Here is a 6,900-nt window from a genome sequence, read left to right as displayed (position 1 = left end):
CTTATTACAACTGTTCCTGCTGACATTAAACTGGTTAGAACTCTCCATCAAACCCTGGAGAGAGAGAGAGAGAGAGAGAGAGAGAGAGAGAGAGAGAGAGAGAGAGAGAGAGAGAGAGAGAGAGAGAGAGAGAGAGAGAGAGAGAGAGAGAGAGAGAGAGAGAGAGAAGTGGGGGGGAACTACAGTAGTTAGTTATACTCTATGTTCTTAACTACAACTTGACAGGACATTCAAGGAGTGTAATACTTACGTTCAGCAATGGGTTCTATACCTGCAAGAACAAAGACAATCAAAGGACCTAAATTAGTTTGGATGGGAAAAAAACTATGATCTAAATTAACTAAGGCCAGGGCCCGTGTCTATCTACCATGTGCCTCAGGATAGGATAGCTGATCTAGAATCTGTCCATACAAACTTATTCATCATGAAATAAAAGGCTAAACTGATCCTAGGTCAGCACTCCTCCGAGATGCTTTTTTTGTGTGGATACAGGCCCAGAACTCACATCAGGAGACAGGTAGAGGTGGAGAGGGGAAGGAGGTAGAGAAGGGGGCGGGGTCCTGTGAGGTCTTGGGGGTGGCGGCCTCAAAACCTCTTCTGGTTGGATCTCCTACAGAACGATGAGTTAGAAGATAAAACATGGATCTCTTCATCCATGATATCTACATCAGTTTCCAATCAGCAGGAGAAAATTAAAATGATAATTCAATACAAAGAACTTGAAATGTGCAGTTTTGGCACCAAATATGTATCATTCTGCCACAACCTGAGGGACAGACAGTGAAAAGTGCAAAGTAATGTCGATTATATTTCCCCATCTTCTTTTGTTTTGTCTTTCATACCACGTCATGTGTCTTCTCAGTCATGTTGACACTGGTCTACTACCATTGCTTTAATGTATTGTTATTCTCATTAATCTTGTTGTTGTAGTTGTTGTTAATGGTAATCCCATGTCCACTACTACTATTATTATTGCTGTTGGTCCCACCATTTATTTATATGTAAATATATATAAATATATATATATTTATATATAAATATGCATTTTTATTTTATTTGTATTTTTTAGATATGTATACTTTGACAATGTATGTAATAATGAACTTGCCATGTCAATAAAGTCAATTGAATTTAATTGAATTGAGAGAGAGAGAGAGAGAGAGAGAGAGAGAGAGAGAGAGAGAGAGAGAGAGAGAGAGAGAGAGAGAGAGAGAGAGAGAGAGAGAGAGAGACAGGAGAGAGAGAGAAAGAGAGACAGAGACAGAGACAGGGAGACAGAGAAAGAGAGACAGAGACAGAGAGAGAAGGGGCATTCTACAATTCTGTGTGCGTGCATCGGTGTCCATCAGACAGCTCCTCCTCTATGTCACCACTGCTCTAAATTATATACAACATGGGCAGGTTAATGCCGTTAAAAGCAAGTTGAAATCTCCATCTCTCTTTCTCTCTCTTTTTCTCTGTCTCTCTCTGCTTTGCTCTCTTCCCCTCTCTCTCTCCTTCTCCCAACCTTCCACCTCTCTTCTCCTCACCTCCTTCCCTCTCTGTGGACCATGTCCAAGCAGTTCATCACACAACAGGGTCTGATTACAATGGCGAGAGAGACAGAGGGAGGAAAGGGAGAGAGTTAAGCCTGGAATAAAATATAGGTTTGAAGACTCACCCCTCTACCTTTTCTGACCGTCACAGCACACACTGTGTCAGAAAGTGCTGTGGGATTTGACTGTGGAGACACACACACACACACACACACACACACACACACACACACACACACACACACACACACACACACACACACACACACACACACACACACACACACACACACACACACACGCACACACGCACACACGCACACACGCACACACGCACACACACTCCTGTACCGTATGACCTAAAAGGAACCTGTGGTCCCAGGAGGGATCTGCAAAAAACTCCATTAACTAATAACCAGGAGGAAAGAGAGACAATGGAGGAGAGGAGAAAAACAGGATCACTATATTACCTACGTAAAATAGTCTACAGGGAATTCAGGAGAGGCGAGGAGAGGCGAGGAGAGGAGAGGAGAGGAGAGGAGAAAGAAGAGAGGAGAAGTGAAAAGAGGAGAGGAGAAAAGAGGAGAGGAGAGGTGAAAAGAGGCAAGGAGAAAAGAGGAGAGGAGAGGGAGAGGAGAAGGAGGAGAAAGAGGAGAGGAGAAAAGAGGAGAGGAGAGGTGAAAAGAGGAGAGGAGAGGTGAAAAGAGGATAAAAGAGGAGAGGTGAAAAGAGGAGAGGTGAAAAGAGGAGAGGAGAAAAGAGGAGAGGAGAGGTGAAAAGAGGAGAGGAGAGGTGAAAAGAGGAGAGGAGAAAAGAGGATAAAAGAGGAGAGGGGAGGAGAGGTGAAAAGAGGAGAGGAGAAAAGAGGAGAGGAGAGGTGAAAAGAGGAGAGGAGAGGTGAAAAGAGGAGAGGAGGGGAGAGGATTGGAGAGGAGAAAAGAGGAGGGGAGGTGAAAAGAGGAGAGGAGAAAAGAGGAGAGGAGAAAAGAGGAGAGGAGAGGTGAAAAGAGGAGAGGTGAAAAGAGGAGAGGAGAGGAGAAAAGAGGAGAGGTGAAAAGAGGAGAGGAGAGGTGAAAAAAGGATAAAAGAGGAGAGAAGACGAGAGGAGAGGTGAAAAGAGGAGAGGAGAAGAGAGGAGAGGTGAAAAGAGGAGAGAGAGAGGAGAAAGAGGAGAGGGGAGAGGAGTGGTGAAAAGAGGAGAGGAGGGGAGAGGATTGGAGAGGAGAAAAGAGGAGAGGAGAAAAGAGGAGAGGTGAAAAGAGGAGAGGAGAAAAGAGGAGAGGGGAGAGGAGTGGTGAAAAGAGGAGAGGAGGGGAGAGGATTGGAGAGGAGAAAAGAGGAGGGGAGGTGAAAAGAGGAGAGGAGAAAAGAGGATAGGAGAGGTGAGAGGAGAGGAAAAAAGAGGAGAGGAGAGGTGAAAAGAGGAGAGGAGAAAAGAGGAGAGGAGAGGAGATGAGAAAAGAGGAGGAGAAAATGAGGAGAGGAGAGGAGAAAAGAGAGGAGAAAAGAGGTGAAAAGATGAGAGGAGAAAAGAGGAGAGAAGATGCGAGGTGAAAAGAGGAAAGGATAAAAGGGGAGAGGAGAAAAGAGGAGAGGAGAAAAGAGGAGAGGAGAAAAGAGGAGAGGAGAGGTGAGGTGAAAAGAGGAGAAAAGAGGAGAGGAGAGGAGAAGGGATGTGAGGTGAAAAGAGGACAGGAGAGGTGAAAAGAGGAGAGGAGAAAAGAGGAGAGGAGAGGTGAGGTGAAAAGAAGAGAGGTGAAAAGCGGAGAGAAGAAAAGAGGAGAGGAGAGGTGAAAAGAGGAGAGGTGAAAAGAGGAGAAAAGAGGAGAGGAGAGGTGAAAGGATGAGAGGAGAAAAGAGGAGAGGAGAGGTGAAAAGAGGAGAGGAGAGAGGAGAGGAGAGGAGAGGAGAAAAGAGGAGAGGAGAGGAGAGGATTGGAGAGGAGAGGAGAGTGAGAGGAGAGGAGAGTGAGAGGAGAGGAGAAAAGAGGAGAGGAGAGTGAGAGGAGAGAGAGGAGAGGAGAGGAGAGGAGAAAAGAGGAGAGGAGAAAAGAGGAGAGGACATGTGAAAAGAGGAGAGGAGAAAAGAGGAGAGAAGATGTGAGGTGAAAAGAGGAGAGGAGAAAAGGGGAGAGGAGAAAAGAGGAGAGGAGAAAAGAGGAGAAGAGAGGTGAGGTGAAAGAGGAGAAAAAAGGAGAGGAGAGGAGAAGGGAGGTGAAAAGAGGATATGAGAAAAGAGGAGAGGAAAGTAAAGGATAAAAGAGGAGAGGAGAGGTGAAAAGAGGAGAGAAGAGGAGAGGAGAGGAGAGGAGAGGAGAGGAGAGGAGAGGAGAGGAGAGGAGAGGAGAGGAGAGGAGAGGAGAGGAGAGGAGAGGAGAGGAGAGGAGAGGAGAGGAGGAGAGGAGAGGAGAGGAGAGGAGAGGAGAAAAGAGGAGAGAAGAAGAGAGGAGAGGAGAGGATAGGAGAGGAGAAGTGAAAAGATCCTCGATATATCTTCTTTTAAATATAATATAATTATATGAATATTTCGTTGTGTTGTGTGTGTGTGTGTGTGTCTGTGGCTTCTAACTTTTCACAGGAATAAATCTCAGCGAGCCTGCAATTTTAAAGCCCTGGACGTTCAATTATTCAAAAATCATTCCTGCAACAATATTTTTCCATCAGGGGACAATTTAGCCAGGTAGTCAAGGCGAGACTCTCCCTCTCTCCTCTCTCCCTCTCTTCTCTCCTCTTCTGAAAGCACTCTTCTCTCATGTAAATAGAGATACACACTCATTCCTAATCTCTGTGTGAGCGTGTGTGTCAGTATGTGTGTGTGTGTCTAGGACAGCCGCACCACTTGCAGAAATGAACAATGGCAGAAGAGGAGGAGGAGAGGAGAGAGAAAAGTCTACAGGGAATTCAGTCACACCTGGTCTTCTGTGGCTGCCAATAGACTGTAACTAAATGTCCCAGTGTTTGGAGTTTATACTTTATTGCGTTAAAGGTGCTATATGCAACAATTTAGTGATATGAATACAACTGAGAAATACCTGAACTAGCTCAGTACATCTTCCTTACCTTGTCATAATCCACAAACATCCGTTGCAGATTCATAGTGTTCTACTGTTTATGCTGTCTACCTGATCTTTGGGTTGAAAAGTTGCACTAAACAGAAGTCTATCTATTCAACACTGGGTATCTATTCAACACTGAGTATCTATTCAACACTGGGTACCTATTCAACACTGGGTACCTATTCAACACTGGGTATCTATTCAACACTGGGTACCTATTCAACACTGGGTACCTATTCAACACTGGGTACCTATTCAACACTGGGTACCTATTCAACACTGGGTACCTATTCAACACTGGGTATCTATTCAACACTGGGAATCTATTCAACACTGGGTATCTATTCAACACTGGGCGTCTATTCAACACTGGGTATCTATTCAACACTGGGTATCTATTCAACACTGGGTATCTATTCAACACTGGGCGTCTATTCAACACTGGGTATCTATTCAACACTGGGTATTTATTCAACACTGGGTACCTATTCAACACTGGGTATCTATTCAACACTGGGTATCTATTCAACACTGGGTACCTATTCAACACTGGGTACCTATTCAACACTGGGTATCTATTCAACACTGGGTATTTATTCAACACTGGGTATCTATTCAACACTGGGTATCTATTCAACACTGGGTATCTATTCAACACTGGGTACCTATTCAACACTGGGTATCCATTCATAACTTTTGCTTTTGCAACCTGGACCTGAAAGTCACTGGAAATACTGTATGTACACTGCTTTTGAACTGTTTTCAACATTACACACATGGACACACACACACACACAGATCTCACCTGTGTAAATCAGCACCAGGAGGATGGCATCCTGTAGGTCAGGAGTGGACGGCACCTCAGAGTCCCCTGGGAAGAGAGACATGACATCATCAGCACAGCACAGGTCAATGTAAACATCTTCAGAACGGTTGAGACATGGGCACAGACATACTGGAACACTACTGGTCTTCAACAGTCTTGCAACTTTGCCTTTGAATTAAGGACGCGTTCAAAACAGTGTTTCTGTGCGTTCTTCCCTTCCTATCACATGAAGCGTACCCCAGAAACCATGCCGTTATGCAGATGTGATAGTGTCCTGGATCTAGACCTACACTACCATTAAACTGATAACACTACTGGCACTCATCTAAGGACATAACTGAGACAGTTGGGTCAGTGATGCCAGGGTATTCTTAAACATAACAGCGGCTACAGTGACATGATAGGAAATGCGTTAATAACAACTAGTAATAGTGATAGTTAATGTAATCACACACCGCGGGAAACACAGGACCAATTATTGTATATATATATTTTTTTAAACGTACCTGCCAGATAAACCCGTATCCTGGTATTTCACAAACCTGTGATTGGGATATTCACTAAAACACTTTCGGTGTGATTGTCAATGGTGCACTAACTAGCCTACTGTATTACACCGTTGCCCGATGCATTACTTCGACAGCACAAGTCCTTTGCCCTGTTCGACCCAGCAGCTTGCAGTCAATTCGCGCTATAACCGAACTCTCGTGTTAGCCTACTTTTTCATTATCCCTTGTTTCCACACGTTCACCTGTATTGAGACGGCGTGAGAAATAACCCAAATGATTTCTCATGGCATGTCCCAGATGGTGTCGGCAGGGACACAGAGACATCGATACGGGCAGAGATTGTCTGTGGTCGGCGAGGCTTTATCCATCACACCCCTGAGACTGGGAGGTTGGGGAGAATGGCTACTGTTACGCGTAGTGCTACTCCCTCCGAGAGAACGCAACAGCCTGCGATATGCGATGTGTTACTGTATGGGTATCTAACGGCGCCCTGGGTGGATTCTGCTGATGTAGGATCAGATTACCAAACCTCTCATTTTAACTTTAAACCGCTCATTCTAACTTCAAACTGGCCTCAGATCAGCTTCCAGGGACAACCACATATATCCTACACCAGAGGATGGGGGTTAGAGCCCGTTATGAAAACGTTAAATCATCATCTAGGCTTACGTCACTGACCTGCAGGGCTCAATTGTATTGCCAAGAAAAGTAAATATTAAGAAAACTTCTGTTGGATCATCCCTTGGCACCCACCACCCAAACATATTAGAAAACGCATGTTATTACAGTGTTAGAAAGACAGTCAACGATAACTTTCCATTGGAAATGTCTCACTGCGTGCACGAGTTTTCTAGTCCTAGGCCTTATCCACAGAAATGTGGGCTATATCTCTTAGAACTTTGGGGAGAAAAACATCCCTAATGCTTGCCTGGGCTGGGGAGGTAGACCAACAGTAGTAGGCCTATCTATGCTTTT

At 44.8% G+C, this 6,900-nt stretch overlaps 1 long non-coding RNA gene across 1 annotated transcript; it reads right to left on the bottom strand.

Moving 5' to 3' along the window:
- Window positions 1–6,282, bottom strand: LOC124010781. The gene is made up of 5 exons (XR_006834490.1): window positions 5,923–6,282; window positions 5,396–5,461; window positions 506–610; window positions 251–271; window positions 1–54 (listed from the first exon to the last, which is right to left on the bottom strand). It is a non-coding gene; the product is annotated as an uncharacterized LOC124010781 (long non-coding RNA).
- Window positions 6,283–6,900: the final 618 nt, after the last annotated feature.

The sequence above is a fragment of the Oncorhynchus gorbuscha genome, linkage group LG23 (assembly GCF_021184085.1).
Source record: "Oncorhynchus gorbuscha isolate QuinsamMale2020 ecotype Even-year linkage group LG23, OgorEven_v1.0, whole genome shotgun sequence".
Classification (NCBI taxonomy): domain Eukaryota; kingdom Metazoa; phylum Chordata; class Actinopteri; order Salmoniformes; family Salmonidae; genus Oncorhynchus; species Oncorhynchus gorbuscha.
The sequence above is the reverse complement of the archived record's forward strand: the minus strand, read 5'-3'. Positions and strand labels throughout refer to the sequence as shown.